The sequence below is a fragment of the Oxyura jamaicensis genome, chromosome 5 (assembly GCF_011077185.1).
Source record: "Oxyura jamaicensis isolate SHBP4307 breed ruddy duck chromosome 5, BPBGC_Ojam_1.0, whole genome shotgun sequence".
NCBI lineage: Eukaryota > Metazoa > Chordata > Aves > Anseriformes > Anatidae > Oxyura > Oxyura jamaicensis.
Window position 1 is genome coordinate 4582737 of NC_048897.1, and position 18241 is coordinate 4600977.

The window sequence follows — 18241 nt, forward strand, 5'->3', positions numbered from 1 at the left end:
AAAATCTTAGCAGTGGTAAAAGTTATTAGGTTGCAGGACACTGAGATTTCTCATAACTTTCATGTTCACTCCATGAGTGTACTAGTCAAGAGACAAGACAATATATTCTTAGAGACAGTGTTGACTAGAGAGATAGTAGCACAGGAGCTGAATTAGCCTGTCTGCCTTGTGTATAAATGTTCTAGTCTTTTGTAATGAATTAGTTGTTGCTGCACTGTTGAGGCCAGCAGCGCATGGTCATCTGGCATGTGGTGTCTCTCAGTACTGGAAAAGTTAGGTCAGTTTGCAGGAGCAATAACCTCCACAGAATGCTATACAGCCCATCCATTTTGTCACTTACTGTGCTGCTTTGATTTCTTGTTAAGGAATCCCTCCCAAAATGAAACAGTTCTATTTGCTGCTTCTCTTCTCGTTTGTGTTGGATGAGACGAGAACAGTGTTTGTGCTCCTTGGCGATTTTGTTTTGTCTGCTGAAGGAGTTTATTATGATGAATGAACTTGAAATCCTGGTAAGTACTCTGATATAAAGATGCAGTTATTTTTAACATTTACCTAGAAAATTACATTGTATTATGACTGATGCATACTTATGATTCAGTTATGATGGATTCTTCAGAATACTTCCTGGTTGTTTATTCAGAACAGCACATCGGTTCAAGCTTTGAAAGTGGCCAGGTAAAGGTTCTTGAAAATAACATGCAAGAAATGTTGAAATTATGTACTCTTTCATAGAGTTCTCAGCTCTCTCCATTGCTCTTAATTAATAGAAATTATCTCCAGTCTTGAAACATGCAGTTTTAGGTCTTATTAAAATGACACTTGTCTCATTCTTCTATCATAACTTTGTAAAGGGTTATTTCTATAAATGTCTGTTTTTTCTTCACCAAACTATGTACTGGGTGTATTCCCCTTGTTGTTGAGGACAGTGCTTCCTTCACAGTGTTTTATGCTCTCTATTGCTGAAATAAGTAAGAAGTCTGGTAGGGGGAAGCAACAATGTTGCTCTGTTCTCCTGATCGCTTCAGTGTTTAAATGCTGCTCAATATACAGTCCTTACCAGTTTGAGTAGGCATTTCTTTGCTTAGAGGCAATGCGTGTAGAGATGCACATGAGAGATGACACTCAAATCATTCAAGTCCTTAGTACTGGTGTGCTGTTCTTTGCTTACAACCTCGGTGCCTCCAGCACTGAACTGATAGAAAATTGATCAGTTTTCTGTGTGGTTGTCTGAAATTTCAAAGTACACCCTTATAGAAAGGAGGTTTTTGTTGTTGTTGTTGTTTGTTTTTTCTTCCACTGTCTTCAGATATGAGTATGCAGGTATAAAAGTTATGGTTTTGTGTCTTTGCAGTGATAAGAGTTTTCCTTTGAAAGAAGTACATTCCGTTATAAAGTAGTCTTAGTATAAATATAGTGATCATTGAATGATGAAATCAGCCAGATCAAATGACTACAACATTGTCTTTCAGCTTAAGATTTAGAGTAACATGAGAAATTAGAACTTGAAAATTGTTGGAAGCATGATGTAGTTGTTGCATGATGTGTTTGCCATGGGTGAGTTAAATTTTCTGTTTTGTAGTACTTGGAGATGTGGATGCAGGAAACCAACAGTATGGGTCAGCAGTAAAGATGGGTAAAGTTGGAGTCAAGCAGAGAGAAACTACCAAAAGACCAGCCTTCTCAAACTAGAGCCTTGGTAGCTGATGGTTTGATCGTGGTTGGGTTTGGAGCTATGTTCTAGCAAATGTTATCAGAACAGTTGGGGCAGGACTCTCAGCAACATCCCACTGTGACAGGAGCTCAGTCACCCTCCTTGGGACCAGACAACACCTAAGTCACCAATATACATATTTCTGGTTCTTCTCAGTATCAAAATCAGTGCTCACTGGTTTCCATGTAGGAGGAGATAAATACGTTTGTATTGAGCGGGAGATAAAGAAGAACTTCTGGGTAGCTTTTAAAAGATTAGCTCAAAGGATGAGGTATGAAGCAAATGTGTTGGCATCCCCTGCATTGTATTCACCAGCTGGTCACTGCACCTTTGTAGTTCTGGTGTGTGTTTAAAGTCTTTGTACTGCAGTACCTGAGCTTTGAATCAGAAAACTCTTTGTCAAGGTCTTGAAACTGGTTACCTCTACTCAGAGAGTTTGAGCTTGTCTTAGAAGATCACAGTTTTCTCTTGTGTGTTGCTACTGCCAGGAACACAGGTTAGTCACTGTGGGGGGAAAAAAAAATATGTTCCCGACAATACATAATTCATGCCCTTACAGTTTTGGCACTGAGAAACACTGGCATACTGTAACCTTAAAACTACAAAGATTAAAACATTTATCTATTTGACTACTTGTGCTATAACTACTGTATTGTAAGTGGTCTGACACTTTCTGCTCTCATCATAACTGCTGTTATTGTAAGAAAGTAATATTCAAAGCCACACTGCTTCAAAGCCTGACTTCTGAGAAAAGACAGCTGTCACTAATTCTAGTCTCAACTTTTACTGGCAATTCCCATTGTTTTTACCAGCATTTCTCCTGCCTGACCCCATTAGGCAGCATGAAGGAAAAGAAACAGGGAATCTGTTATCTGTTGTAGAGATGCAATGAATTCCTAAAACTATTCTTACGGCCTTCCTCATCTTTCAGATTTTTTTTATATTAAATGCAGTAGGCATAAGGTGACCAGACCTCTGTTTCACTCATTTACTTTTTTTTTTTTTTCTTTAATTGTCAATATGTCATACTGACAAATTTCCAGAGTTCATTTCTTCACCCCAAAATTAAAAAAAAAAAAATAACACTAATGATTACAGACAAGTCTGATTTCAAAGTTTCTTTAATTTTAAAACAATTACCAAATAATTCCTGTTCACTTTTATTTTTCTTTTTTACTCCATTCCTTTACTTGAGTCCTTACTTGAGTTGTTCTTCCATTTAGTCATCATTATAATCCTGTAATCTGTATCTCATTTTCCTCTTTTTAAATAGGCTCACTTTATCTAGAAATTAAAGATGTTTTAAAGGCAACTTCATTGTCTGAAAGTTTTTCTCAACTCCCTCAAAGGACAGAGGAAAACTGAGTATAAGTTAGAATCCTAGAGATTGATGTGAAATAGTTGCCTGGGTCTGTATCATTTCTATCACCTCAAGGTCTCAATTTGAGATGGATGCCACCTTGGAAGATTCACCCTTCATAATGACTTTCTCTCTCTGACCCTTACCTTGCTCAGTTGCATAGGTTATTCATCAAACGTCACATGCTTTCTGTATCTGGAGAAGCTGGTCTGTCACTCCATTACTCCAAACAAGCATTAATAAATGTTGTCATAAAAATATGTAAACAGAAAATACAGAAGCTTATCAGGATTTGCCTATATTAGTCATAGAGAATGGGGTGTTCATTAAATTACTTTAGCTTTTTAGAAAGTTAATAAAATACAGAAAAAAAGGTACATCTGTCACTAGGCCTTGAAATAATTCATGTGTGCTATAGTAGACTTCTCAAAATATGCCACAGATCAACATATACCAACATATATCAACAGATTAGAAAAACACAGAAGATTTTGCTCAATGTTCTGTCCTTTTACTTAATGTTCTGTGAATTTGTATTTTTCAGATAAAAAAATGACCTTAGGGTAAAAAGATGTTACAACTTCTGGACATTATTATTTTCTTCTCAGATACTGGAAGACTGTACGTGGGTTGATGAAAGTATTATTAGTATCACAATTCTGTACCTGGTGTTAGTTTCAGTGACCAAACCATGCTTTTTCTATTGTGGATTTTTTTTTTTTAAGATCTTACATTTTTCCAATTCTTTAATCAAAGAAAGCTAAGAAAAAAAGCAGAAAAGCCAATAGCTCATTAGCAGCATACTGATTTCTCATGTTTCAGGTTCAAGACCCTACTATTGTTTGTTTCCAGATCCTGGGCACAAAAGTTTAAATTAGTAGGGATGGTGATTATTTGTCTCTGTGGTTTAGACCAGAAACTGAATCTTTAATATGAGCAATTTTTCAAAATAAAAGTTTTCCTTGAAGAAATGGTTATTATACTCAAAATTAAAAGGAATGGATCATCCAAATACCCATTAACTATATAATTATTAGCCTGTATTCTTCACTGAAATGTCTCTGAAATTGGTAGCATGAGATCCTTATCTTTGACCATTATATTCTTTCTTCACATAGCAGAGAAACAGAGAAAAGCCTGTGGTATTTTGTCCTGCAAATGAAAATCACGTGGAAGAAGCATGTGAATTTATTTATCCCTGTTTGTTGGTGATGTTGGCTTGGTCCCTGACACTGAAGTCTTTATTGAAGAGATTAATTCTTAGTTTCTATACTAATCTAATGTAAATCTTTACAGAAAACAGTGATTTAATTATTACTTGTTAATGCTATCTAAACTAATTTTGATTCATTTTGAGGTTACAATTTTATTGGCTAATGATTTCCTAAAATCTAGCTATATTTAAAACCTTTCTTTCTCTTCATTCACTGATCCTAAAATTCCATTAAAAACAGTCAGGAACATCTTGTAGAATTCTACATCTTGTAGATTCTACATCTTGTAGAATCCTTTGGGTAATCAGTGTGCATATTCTTGTAGTTTTTGCTGTTCATGGAAGCTGTGGGGTATTTTTGTTGAGTCTTACTGTTTGCTCCATTGGTTTACAGGTTTGAAATTGCTGATAAGAGGTATTTTTATGCCATAACCTACGGAAGTTACTTCCCTTTTACTAAAGTCCCTGAGAAAATGTTGCTTTCTACATTTGTGTTCCTACAGCCATTTTAAGCCTACAGCCATTTTAAGAGCTTGTAATGAGGATCGGAAAATGGACAGTTTATTTGGGATAACATTGTGACTCAGACAAGATAGTCTAAAATGAGAAAGACTATTATGCTAGGAGAGAAGGGTGATTCCTTCTGACTTCTGATTGAATCGGAATTGCAGAAGGTCTATAGGATGTGTAAGAAGAATGGTCAGAAATTCTGAACAAATCTCCACAAATGAGCTGCATCCTGTAAACGTAAATACTCTCAGCAGATATTCTGAAAGCATTTAGCGTAATGCTAGCTAATTCACTTTATGACCAGTAGGTCTCTCAAGGGGTATATAATGAAATCACTTCCCTTACTTTTTGACTAAATTCATTCCACATCTTCTGTCTCAATTCTCATCTGATCTCTAGCCTTATACAGCCTGCAGTTCACTTTCAGCTCACCTTCAGAGCTCTTTGCAATTCTTTGCAGGCACTTATACACAGTGGTATGAACATAATTAAGTTAAATGGTTCCAAACATTGTACAATAGACCTATAATTGCCATTTGATAATTGATTTCTTGAATGTTATAGCCTTTTAGATACTGCTAGGAAAAGCACCTGTCTCAGGAACTGCTAGGAACTTTTGAAAATAATCTGTAGTTTATATCTTTGGGTTTAACAGAGATCACCTAGTAACCAGCCCCATATCAGATCTGAAGAATACATTGATACGAGGCTTACTGACTGAGGTTTGTCTCCTGGTTGTGACAGCACATAGTTACTTTATTGCAGTTCCTGCAGTCATGTTTTTTTTCTCATTTTTTTTTTTTTTTTTTAAATACTCCATCCATCAGATTTGCATGAGTGCCATTGAGTTCCCATGGTATTGCCAGGGAAGTTGTTTGCTTTCCAGGTTGTCTGCTATTTTAACAGTGTAACTCCATGCAAGTATTTTTATACAAAGGAGGTAATAAATATTTGAAGGCCTATTGGAAAATAAGCACTTTGCAGTATTCACATAATTTTAAGAAATTGCCAAATATGTTTATAAACAAAACAGAGGCGTTAACTAACATCTTACACATTAAGTACGAGACCGTCCTGGAACTGACATGTAACATTTATGTATTGTTTCCTTAGTTCTGTTTTAACTGATACAGTGAGGCTCTCCTTTCTACTTGCTTTTGAGAACTCAGAACTATTGCAACCAAACTGGCTATAGCTGAAGTTACATGCGGAGCTGCAACTTCAGGCCTGAAAGCATGTAAACCCTGTTTATACTTATGCTCTGACCTTATTCTTTCTGAGCTGCATGCAAGTATATTACCTATTTACCATCAGTGATCTCCAGAAACTTGTATTTCTCCCTCACTAAATTGGAAGATGAGGTAACACAGCAAAGTTCATGAGGTTGACATAGAAAATGAAGTGAATGTCGCATGTGTTAACTTGTACATTTTGACTGTTTCTTGTCAGGACACATTAAAGTCCATTGACATAAAATACCTCTCAGTTCAACCAGCATTCACAAAACCCTGGCCCATTTCTCTGTGGCATTTTTTCCCACAGTAACACAGATACACTGCCAGAAATGAAGTAGAATTTTGTTTTTGCTTTTCCTTTCTCTTCAGTTTTGACCCTGCACTTTTGAAATACAGGAAATACAGAAATGTTCAAAAGAGAATTGTAAAGCATTTGGCTAAAATGGGAAAAAGATTAACTAAAGCCTACATTATTTGCAGTATTCCCTCAACATCCAGTGTGCCAGCTTGGTTCTTAATGGGAAAAAGCAGCCTCCTGAGTTCTGAAAATATTCTGCAGCCTTTCATGTTGATAAATGCTGAAAATAGGCTGATTGAACTAGAAATAATGTATTGTCAGGGCAGTACTTAGCATTGTTCAATGCATTTATTTTACGAAGTGGAGAGGAGGAGGCTGTACTAGGAAAGCGTAAGTCTATCCAGTGGTGTTGCAGAAGAAAAATTCCTAAGCCTTTATAATTAATTTGTGAGAAACAGGGCAAGCTTTAAATCCCAAAGCATCACCACCTAATATCGTGACTGTGCCTGCAGTTGCAACATTTCTTGCAATATTTTATCTTCTCTCACAAGCTCTACAACACACTTTGATGCTTCACGTGCTACTCAGACCACCGCTTAAAGCAGTCTTCACTTAGCCTTCACTAACTGCTCCTTAAGTTGCAGTTGTACAACATGCACAAATCAAACATGTAAGGAGATAAACTCATGAATTGTAGGCACTGCTCTTCTCCAATGACTCTGTATTGAACCAGTGCCTTAGAAAAAGGACTTGAGTGCACCACCTTCTTTTCTGGATGAAAAAAAAAGCTGAGCTTTTACTAATTACGGTATCTATTATTTGACTTCTTCGCAGTAGAAATATTGACTAAAATGCTAGGTCTTACAGTTAATTCTGCTTAGCTGTATAACTTACGATATTTCTGTTTGAATAAAGCCAGAGCTATGTTGAATTGTTTTGTACTGCTGCTGTGTTGGCTCTTCCTTGCTACGTTCTAAGTTCCCAAGGGGTTTTTAATTGAATAGGTGTCCATGCAACTCTCCTGTATTGGCATGCTACTGTTTTGAAGGTAAAGAATTCAGTCTAAACGTAAGAGCAATGCAATATAAGATACAGATAAGCTAATCTATTTTCCAGATGAAAATTGAACCTGAAGCAGTCCTTAATTGGCCCTTCTGTTTTTCCCGCACTGGAGAAATTAGGCATAATTCAGCTTTTTCTTTTTTAACAGCAGGGAATGCTCAGTGGTTATATCTTCTTCCTATTTTTTCTCATTATAAACATTGTTTGGCTCCCCTCTATGCTATTACTTTATGCTCCTCTAAGTTAATTTACAGTGACTGACTAGCACTAAACACTTGCAATCCAGACTTACATTTCAAATTTGGTTGTGGGCTAATTGGTTGGCCTTGAGTCAACTCAGTTTCTCCTACTGTTATCCTGGAAACTTCATTTACTTTGCATGGAAGTGCTGTGGGTTGTCTTCATGGTAAAAATAAAATAATATATATCAAAAAGAGTGTGGTAGAAAAACAACAGGGTAGCCTCACTTCTTAAGAATCTAAACATCAAAAAGTAACTTTATTAAAAGCAAGTTGTAGCTGTATATGGAAGCAATGTCTATGTCAGGATAAAATCGGAAAGGCTGGGGCAAGATGAGAATTGTAACAAAAGTTTTATAAGGCGCTGTACATGATCAGTTTAGAGAAATATTGCAAGAAGATACGAAAGATATTTTAAGATGCTGCTGTGGTAAATGATCAAATAACAAGCCATAGAGAAAACTGAAATATTGAATAATCTTATTTCTATCAATCTTTAAAAAAAAAAAAATGAGTGTATTACAATCTGATTTTCAACAGTTAATAGCAAAGAAAATAAATACAAGCAAGAGCAGTGGAAAATGGGTTAACACAGTTGTATGTAAGTTCTATATTTACCATATGTTTTGCCTCAGAGAAGTTAAGGAACTGGGAATTGTCAGTGTTGGAGGATTGAACTTGCAGGGTCTGAGGCTGGAAAAGGTCAGCATTGTAGGCTGTGGGTCATAGCGGGCTCTAAACTAACTGCGTTTGCTGTGTTATACTGCTGCTGAAGAGGTTAAATATGAAGAAAACAAACAAAACCACAAACAAATGTAACAGAAAATATGTGTATGGCATTGGCAGTAATGTTTCCACTCGAATTAACAGTGAATGGAGCACTTTATATCTGTGTACTGGAAAAGTTTTGACAAGTAATGGAAGGTCAGGTAGCAGGAGCAAAAATGAAGGTAAAATCCCCAAGTTGGAGTGGGTTGTTGCTCTGAGGGCTGTGATCAGAGGTTTTCATGCTTTTCATGCTCACTACAGGCGAGACAAGAAGCTATTGGTTTTGTTTGCTGCTTTTAAAGACATTAGGAAAACAATTTTAAGAATAGGAGAAGAATGGCATAAAAATGTCATGGATGCTTTCTGCTGATAGTTTCTAAGAGTAGCTGGGGCAAAGGATCAGAAGTCTATCTAAAGATCCTTGAGTCTGTTCTAGAAAATGAATGTATGTGCCAGGCAATGAGCTGAGGTCTCCTGAAATCCTGTATTTCTAGGATATTAATAAAGAAAAGTAAGTGGCATTGCTCTGGGGGTATGGATAATGGATAAATCGTACATATTTTTGCTAAATATAATCATTATCATTCAGCTACAATTTTTCAAGCAGAAGTCCTTCAGTGGTGTAGACATCACTATAACAGCTTTGACTAATGTTTGTGTAAAATATAACAGTACAAGAACAGCACAAAAATAATGACAACAATAATGTGTCATTATGATTAAATGTCTTTTACTATTGTAATTATGAATGCCACCGTTAATTTGTACTCCCAAACTTGCAGAAATGTTAATTAAAACTTAGTTGTTACAAAAAATACTTGTACGTAATAACAACATAGGTTCCAGCTCCTTATGTTTGGTAGTGATGGTTTTGGTCAGTGAGCTTTGAGGCAGAGTACTTCAAAGGACTGTGTTCTACTGCAGATTTCTTTTCTACAACCATTCCTTTCTCCACTTCTCAGAGCTATAATCTATGATGTTTCATACTGATCGCTTCTTAAATGTCAATAAACAGTTTTATTATTTTTTTTCCCCAAAATTTTACATTTCTCTGGTTTCAGTTTCAGTTCTTTTTTTAGTCTTTACAGTTTGTATTTTTTTTTTCTAGTGATCTTTGCTTACATATACTATATATTAACAGTTCGTAGATGACTGTAGCATCTAGATATTTGTGTGGTATCTGCAGGCCCTAACCATGCTTTTACTCTAAGGTGGCAGTCCTAGTACTATGTGGCCACGTACATGTCAGTGAAACAAAACTGACGCATATCACCCAAGATTGAGAGGCTGCATCAACCCACTACCTTCTTAGATGATAATAATTTTATTTTATTTTTTCTTGAGTCTGTGGAGACATGTCCGTGGCCCTCAGGAGAGGTGGGATGCGTATGTATCAATCTTTGGAAGTGTTTTTTTTTACAGGTGACAAATTTTGAGGGGAAGGCTACAGTTATCTAGTTTTAAAATTTAGAGATGATTTTACAGTGTTTTGCCTAAAGTTTCTCTTTCCGGTGAACCTGTATATGACTTTTGAACAACAGCTAGAAATTATCAAATCAGGCAAGCTGTTAATGAGAATATTCCAAACTATACCAAACAGAAATATTAAACCGTATTTCTACTACAGTGATTTCTATTTATTATTATTATTATTATTGCTTCATGCACTAGGTTTTACCTGCCGTCTCACCACCTATTTAAATAAATGTATATTTCTATATTTCTATGGAAGTAAGGGAGGGAGGAAGCAGTAATTTTCTTTGGCAAATTCTGGAAGGAGAGTGTTGGTTCAAGAGATTTGTGTCTCCTTTCGGTAGACAAGAGATTCTGCAATCTTAAGTTGATTCCAGAGGATGAAGTTGATTCCAGAGGATGAATTTTAATATATGATTACAAGAAACATCAGAGAGAGAGAGAGAGAGGGTTTTTAAACTTTTTTTTTTTTTTTTTTTTTTTTTTTTTTTTTTTAATAAAAGATGACTTCCATCAAGGCTGCAGCTTTTAGGCAAGCAGTCCTATTCCTTTTTGCTAACACAGACTGGCCAGCCTTAGCAACTTTCTTTTCATGTAGGAGGTGTATTAAAGAGTTCCACTACAATACTTTAGCTTTATAATGTGCTTCACAGGTATGTACTATTGCTTCCAGATTTGAGCTTTGTCATCATGCTGATTTCTTGTCCTCAGCACACAATTGGAAAAGAGCACAAATTAGCCCTTTTTAATTGGTTAAGTAATAAGAGTCACTGAGCACCTTCTGAGAGGAGCGAATGGTTCTCCAGGTAGCTGGCAGGACTGAACTATCAGAGAAAAATAATGTGCATACCTTATTACCAGCCTGTAAAGGCAACTCTTTGTTTTATACCTTTTTAAGCTCATGACATTTGTTGTCATATACTTAACTCCAAAATTCTTGAAAGGTGAGATTTATTAAAAATTCAGATTACTGATGTGTTCCTAAAACCTGAAAATTACCAGAACAAGGTAATTATTTTGGTGTGTTTCCAATTCCTTAAGTTATGCTGTTGCATTTCTGTATTGGTGTATTTAATGTTGTAAGCCAAGCTGAATTTGGCCATGTGTGCTTAAAGTCAGTCTGCCTTTCTTTATGGCTAGATAAATGCCATATGTCAGAATCACTGTTCCATGAAGGGCTGACAAAACTGGAGAGCTGGATCTTGCTACCTGCATTCATTGCACGAGCACCTGCGTGCCATCACTTGTTTCCTCGTAAATAGTTGCTGAGGTTATAGCTATGAAGCAGATTTACTATATGATCTAACGGAATCTCTCACTGCAGATCAGCCTCAGTAGTGTTCTCTTACTACGCTAGAGTAATGTTTTCTTTCAGAGCTGGCAGGTTTAAAATTAATAAAAACTTCTAAGTCAAATTTCCTCAGCATTTAGTATCCTCATCTGTAGAATGGCTGAGGATGGGTTCACTGGGGGTTACAAAGAGTAATTTAAAACAAACTACACACACAAAAATATCATCACAAGGTTTAAATGAATTATTCAGGAATCTGCTAGGAATAAGGTGTCAATAATAATAGAAATTCTCTGTTGACAGCAAGGAATATGCTACAACACTGACTAGAAATCTTACCATATTTTGATAGCAAGAAAGGAAACTCACTGACTATCTGAACTAGAGGATATTTGTTTACAAGTGCAGGAAGCAAAAATGTTTTAAATCAGTCTTATTTCCTCCTAGACAAAATGGTAGAGCTCACTCAAGCTTCTGTCAGAGCAGAAGGAATGCACTGGATCTCATAAACTGTAGTATAGCTACCTATAGAGATTCTTCTTTCACTTGGAGTCTACTCTGCAGTTAAATTGATTTCACTGTTAGAGTCTATTATTCAGCCTGTTTCTTTTCTTCATGTATTCTCATTAATAAATAGTGAAAAGGGATAATGGGCGGTATTCTGGAATATCATCTACAGGATTTCTTTCAAATCCTTCTGCCATTAATAATCAAAGGATTTTTTTTTTTTCTTTTTAAATAAGAAAAATGTTTGTTTAATCCAAGATGCCAATTCTCTACTTTCTTGTGCTTGTGAAAGGTCTTGTTAGTTGAAACTAGGAATGCATACTTTCTGAAAAGCATAAACTTTGTTGTTGGCAGAACAACAAAACAAGACAGAAAAAATAAATTTCCTGCAGCTCAAGTAACTTTTCACCTATATATGAAATGTATTCTTGACTCTCATAAAATATTAATAATGCATTCGCATTCACAAATAAAGACTTATGAAGTTTTTAAAATGAAATTGTAATATGTACCTGTAATTTCTCAGCTGATATCTTATTTTCATATGTTGCTTTACAGTGCGTGACTCCTGAAAAAACTGATTAAAAAACATTTAACCTCCTGTTTTGTCTTTCCAGAAATGAATTTCCTTATTGCAAGAAATCATGATTATTTATTGAATTGGAAATCAAGCAGGCCGATGCTCCATTGAATGCTGTGAACAACATGTAAGTATAACACATTTACTGTAACGCTGATTAAAATTTCAGTTTATCTAGTGATTATGATTCAGTTTTAACAAAGAAACCTTTGGTTGGAGATTATTTTTATCGTAGCAGCAAATAAGGTAATGTGACAGATCGTGTCTGAGGTCATACTTTTCTAAGGTATTTTTGTCCCTTTGTTTTATTCTGCACATTAATCTCCATCAGGCTCTGCTATGCATTCATAACCTTTGCTCAGGAAAATCCATGGCAACACAAATCAGGATTAATAGTAATTGATAAGAAAAGCTTGTAAAAAAAAAAAAAAAAAAGCTGATGATGCATGGCCTACCTTGTCAGCAGAATGACGTGACACTAGATAAACTTTCTTTGTTACCTTCCCCCAAAATAGCAGTTCTTTTATAGGAACTTGAAAAACAAGACTACGCAGTGGTGGACGGAAATGTAAATGCTGATTAAATTCCTCAGTATTCAGAGGATGCGTAGTAATATTAATGACCTTCTCAGACTTAATGCAGTAGTACACAAGGGAAAGAGAAAAAGGCTATTTATTCCTTCTCACCACGATGTGCATTGTTATAGCATTGTTTTGTCTGGTAACAATATTGTTTCTGATATTGCTAAGGGGTTGACAATTTTTAATTTTAATCTGCTTGTTTAATTTCATTGCATGTCTTGCCTGATTAAGGTCCAGTAAATAATCCTTTAGTTCTTGAGATGGATGTCGCTTGAATCTCTGTCTCATTTGACTTTAGAAAGGCTAATTGATTCAACTCAGTTTATGGTTTTGTTTCAGTCTCCTCTGCCCACAAACATTTGTGGGGATGGTTTTATTGTCTCCAGTATTAGAGGTCTGTATGTCTGTCATTCGAATAGCTGTGCAGTCATGCAAAAGCGCAGGATTTTAAGCATTGTATTATTCAGTATTTTTAGCATATGATTCCTGGACTGTAGCTTTCCTTGGAGTTGCGGCAAGAGTAGAAATGATGTCAGATGAGATGGTGTCATATATATTGAAGAGCAAACCTCACCTTTAGGCTTTTCCATACAGCCAGGCAGCTTGCCTTCATTTGTGTAAACTTTTCTAACAACTCTGAATAATAAATTACTTAATAAAAGATGGTATTTTGCAAATAATTTATCAACTGAAGGAAAAAATGGTTTCAATCTGATTGTTCAACTGTAGGGTTGGGGATCCCAAATCAGGATTTAAAGGCTCTGCAATTAGAACTGTAGTATGTCTGTATTTTCTGGTAAGACTGAATAAGATGATGTAAAACTGGTCCTCTGTTCAAAGAAATTGGAAGTCTTGGGGCAGTGGTGTCAAAATTCTCATTTTAGCTAGAAAGTTGACAATGATGTTTGTAACTTCTCGCAAGATTACAGTGGGGGAAAACTCAAGTCACTGGACATCAGTTATGAGCATCTATACAAGTTTTTGTTGTTCATAAATACTTTTAGAATCCTGATTACATGATTTAAAAACAATTTTTTCATTGTTAGGGAAAGAAATATTTCATCAATACATTTTAAAGGTGAATTATTTTACTTGATGTGCTCATTAGCTTTTGAGATAGATCAATTTGAAATAAAAATTAAATGAATTAGTACTGTTTTATTGTCCAGGCTAAAAGTTAGATCCCACTTGGCCTAATTTGACTGTGTAGCTATTGGCTGAAGCTCAGCAAGAAGCTTCCCCTTTCCTTACAAGATGTCCCATCATTTATGCTTCCTGCTATTATAGTCCTTGTAATTTTATGGTACTTTTAATTCCTTTCACTGCCTTCTGGAAGGTACTTGCTCCTAGTCTCTGTTTGTGTAAAATGACAGCAGAAGATGCACTTCACGCGGTATTCATTCTAAGAGCCTCAGGATAGCACCTAACAAGGTAACTAAACACACATGCAGTGGCACGTGATTTTCAGTGCATTCAGCAGTTAAAGGGATTCTGATAGCAACAGAGTGATGCTGCTGCTGAGGAGAACAGATCTAAATTCAATATAGATATATATTTCTCATCAGAAAATATGAATTGGCAGAAACTAAAATGAAACTAAAATATTTGTCCTCAGTTTTTCATCACAACAGCCCACCTCTTTTGGCTGCTTACTGTCTTTAATGTCTTTCATTTTCTAAACTACTTCCGAATGCAAAGAACTCAGATTGTTTTTACAAAATATTCATGAAATGTACATGGAATTATTTCATGTAATTGAAATTATTTGCTAGGGATCGATATGTGCTTTGAGGGAATGATTAATCATCTGAGTAGTGCTGATAATCAGGTGTATATTATTTTTAAAGGTGTTTTATGGGGATAGTATTCTTCACTTGAAAACACTGTTCAAGAATATTTATTTCTCTTGTTTGAAAATTGACTGTTAACTGAAAGCATTTATATCGCATAGTTACGTGAGGCACCGTTATTTTCAGTTCAACAGAAAATGGCTCTTAACACGGAAATGAATGACAATATGTTATGGGACTGCATCACTAAATACACAGCTTCAGCTTGCATGCAAAAATATCATTTAGCTGTGATAACAGAAATTAGATTTCAATCAGTATGCTCTTTGTTATTAATCCATTTTTCTCCTTTCATCTGAAGAGGTCCTAATAACATATTAGACAAATCATTCTCTTTACAAACTAATTTGAAATAAAAATTCAATTTCAGGCATGCATTTTATGAGAATAATTATATGTTCCCTTGCAACTACTGTATGGATGCATACTTGCAAGTGTGCACAATGTTGTATTTTAATTTTTGGTCTAAATTTATTATTATGAATGAATTTTTCTTCCTATTTAAGCAGACTTGCGAGGGAACTGTGGGTTGCACAGTAAGAACATTATTTTGAAGGCATAACAAGCAATTTAAATTATAAGGGAGCTACTGATTATTAATACATAGGGCTAAAGTACTAAGTTAAACTTTTTCCTTTGGAGCAAAAGAGATAGAATCTTAAGTTATTTTAAATCACTGATGTTTCATCAGTTTCAGCTGTGGTCTGAAGTTGAGGAATTTGTAGTGTGTGCCCAGGTAAACACATTCTACATGAGACAACCTCTGTGTAAGTTACTATGAATAAAGTCTCAACTGAACATCTTTACAAAGCTTCTTTCTAGTAGCCACTCTTTGTGATAAGACACTGGTCATATTATACATGGGGGCTTTCGGTCAGCATCTGTGAATGTCTTTTTGGTTTCTGTGGCCTGCTTTACAAATAGAACAAGAGAGCTTAACTTTGTTGGCAGTGATGTTGAGAAATTAATGTAATTTATTTTTTTTTCTTCTGCTTCTAGTCTGCCTGTGACAATTTTTAATATCCCTTTTTAATTTCATCCCTTGTCAGAGAAAGCAAACCCATTGATACTGTGAGTCAGTTTTTTTGAATCATAGCCAGAGGTCCATTGCTCTGTAGTCTGGAAACTTCAGTACCATTCTTGTTTCAAAACGTACCACAGGCTGGGTTCAGAGGCAATGGCTTCTCCCCATTTAGTGGGTATACATACAAGGTATGGCCTTGTCACACTCATGACCTCACACACAAGATGCTAATGTACCATGTGCATCAATAAAGTATTAGAACAATGTTATGCGGGCTACCCAAGGCCCATACAAAGAATGGGATTGTGACAGGAATGGATTCTCTTTTTATACAGTGATCAAAAATTATTAGACTATACTTCTATCCTTATTTAGACACATACATTCTATCCCTATCACAAACTGTTAAGTCACTTTATGTTCACTGAGTGTCTGCTTTATGTCCTTTTCTCTGTTATTTTGGAGATATTTTTTTTTCTAATTTTAATACCATTATCTATCATATTTTGTGTAGACACTTCATCTATTGTTTGCAGGTTCTATGGAGCCTGCTTTGATTAATGCTTTTATCAGCTGTATCTGTAACTTTAAATTCTAATAAATTCAGCAGCAAAACATACAAACACTAAAATGTCACTCTGAAATTAAAATGTTCACAGAATACTGGCCAAATCTGTTGCTGTCAGTGGATTCCAAGAAGCTCATAAAAAATGTCAAAAGGAATAGAATCATATCATGGGTCTGAAGAGAGGCCTTGGTTTTTCTTTTCCCCATCCAAAGTAATCAGGGCAACATCCTTGATTTTCATCCTGAAAAATTACACAGATTGTAGTCGTCTATGTGGTAAAGATTTCTGTGAAGTATGTGAGAGAGAAAACATCTATTTTTCAAGAAGAGTGGCAATTTTTTTAAAGAATATTATTTAAGAAAGTTGTTTGAAGAAGAGGTTTCCTACCTGGTTGGCTCTATTAATGGCTTGTTTTTGTCTCACAGTGCTTTAACCACACTCTTCTCAGACTCCTCAGTAGAGGTGCCTACAGCAGGACCTGCAAATTCTTAGCTGTCCACTGACTCTGTAGTCTTTTCTGAAAAAAAAAAAAAAAAAGTTCATATAATTTGTGACTTTGAACATAAATTTCCTTTCATGCAAAGATGAAAACCTTCAGCTGCTTTCCGCATTTGTAGTGCAACATAAAATATGTTTAATTGCTTTTTCTTCCCACAAAACTAGAAAAGCTTCTCTCCAGTTGGCCCAATTAGGGTGCTAAATGAACAACTTTTTCTTTCCCAGTCATAACAGTAGTTTTCATCTGGGCATGGTCAGGACTCACTGAAGGAACATGAGACTTATGTAATCAACTGCAAATAACTGAGATGAGACCTACATCTCTTCCTTAATTCGTTGTGTGAGGGTTTACCAGTTAGACCCTTGAAACCCCATTGTGGGTAATTATTATGATGTAAAAGAATTAGCAGGACTAGTAGTTTCTAAGGCATTTAGGGTTACATTCATCTTAGTTAATTTAGGTATCTCTAGCTATCTAACTAGGCAGGATATGTATGAGAGGACATAAGCTGACTTCTCTAGGTGATTGTTATGTGAGTTTTATAAGGTGAGTTTTATAAGGTAGATATGATGAATTGTACTACAGAGGTACTCCCCCCCCCCCCGCCCCACACACACATTATAGGGAAAGTGTACAGTGCAATCTCAGACTTCAGTGTCTTTCTTCAGATATTTAAAAGTTAAACAGGAAGTACCATCCTTTCTGGAAAGCAAATTTTGCTTGACAGATTGATAGCACTTGTCAGTATAAGAAATCCCCTCTGCTTTGTGATATACCAGTACACTTAGTTTTTCAAGTTTTGCCCATGGCATAAATTATTTTGGCATCCTGTGTACAGTAGGTGAATGAATGTTGAAAGATGCTTTTTCTTTTGTGCTTCAAGGTATAAACTGTGAAAAAAAAATCATAACTTTTTATTATGGCATGCTATATATTCCCAGAGAGTGGCTCTTCTAGCTATGCAGAGCTAGTTTAAAACAGAACCAGTCTTCTTGCCTTATTGAACGTGTGCTGTCAGGTAGGCACCTGTAATGTCATTTGACATCATCTTTCTGTTGCTTCAGTCAAGTTTTGATGTTTGGGTTTTTTTCTTTTCAAAATCTTCCTCTTTCTTGAAGTGTGACACCAAAGGTCTTCTTGATACTTTGTATTTGGCTCACTAATTCTTAGGCTCTGAGTTTGCAAGCAAGTTCTGGTCTGGCAGCATGCAATTATCAGTGGTAAAAATTTGAAGCTTTTGGAGGCATTCTACTGATACTGTTCTTTTAGAAAGAAAATGTACTGCATTTTCTGAAAGCTTTATGCAGGTCATGTAAAATATATTTTCAGCAGCCTCTTAAGGTAAGATGTAAATTTTTCAAGTTGTTTTTCCCCATCCATCATTTAAAGTGAATACTTCTAAACCTGATACAGCAAAAGTAATGGCAGTATGACTCTGTTGCTCTGGTACTCTCACTGTGATCTAATCTAGT

At 35.6% G+C, this 18241-nt stretch overlaps 1 protein-coding gene across 3 annotated transcripts in view; it reads left to right on the plus strand.

Moving 5' to 3' along the window:
- Positions 1–18241, plus strand: part of LRRC4C (leucine rich repeat containing 4C) — a 498815-nt gene that overhangs the window by 194318 nt on the left and 286256 nt on the right. For all 3 annotated transcript variants that reach the window (XM_035326556.1, XM_035326557.1, XM_035326555.1), the window contains one exon: positions 12285–12374. The gene's annotated coding sequence lies outside the window, so the exon portion shown is untranslated. The remainder of the gene's footprint in view (positions 1–12284; positions 12375–18241) is intronic.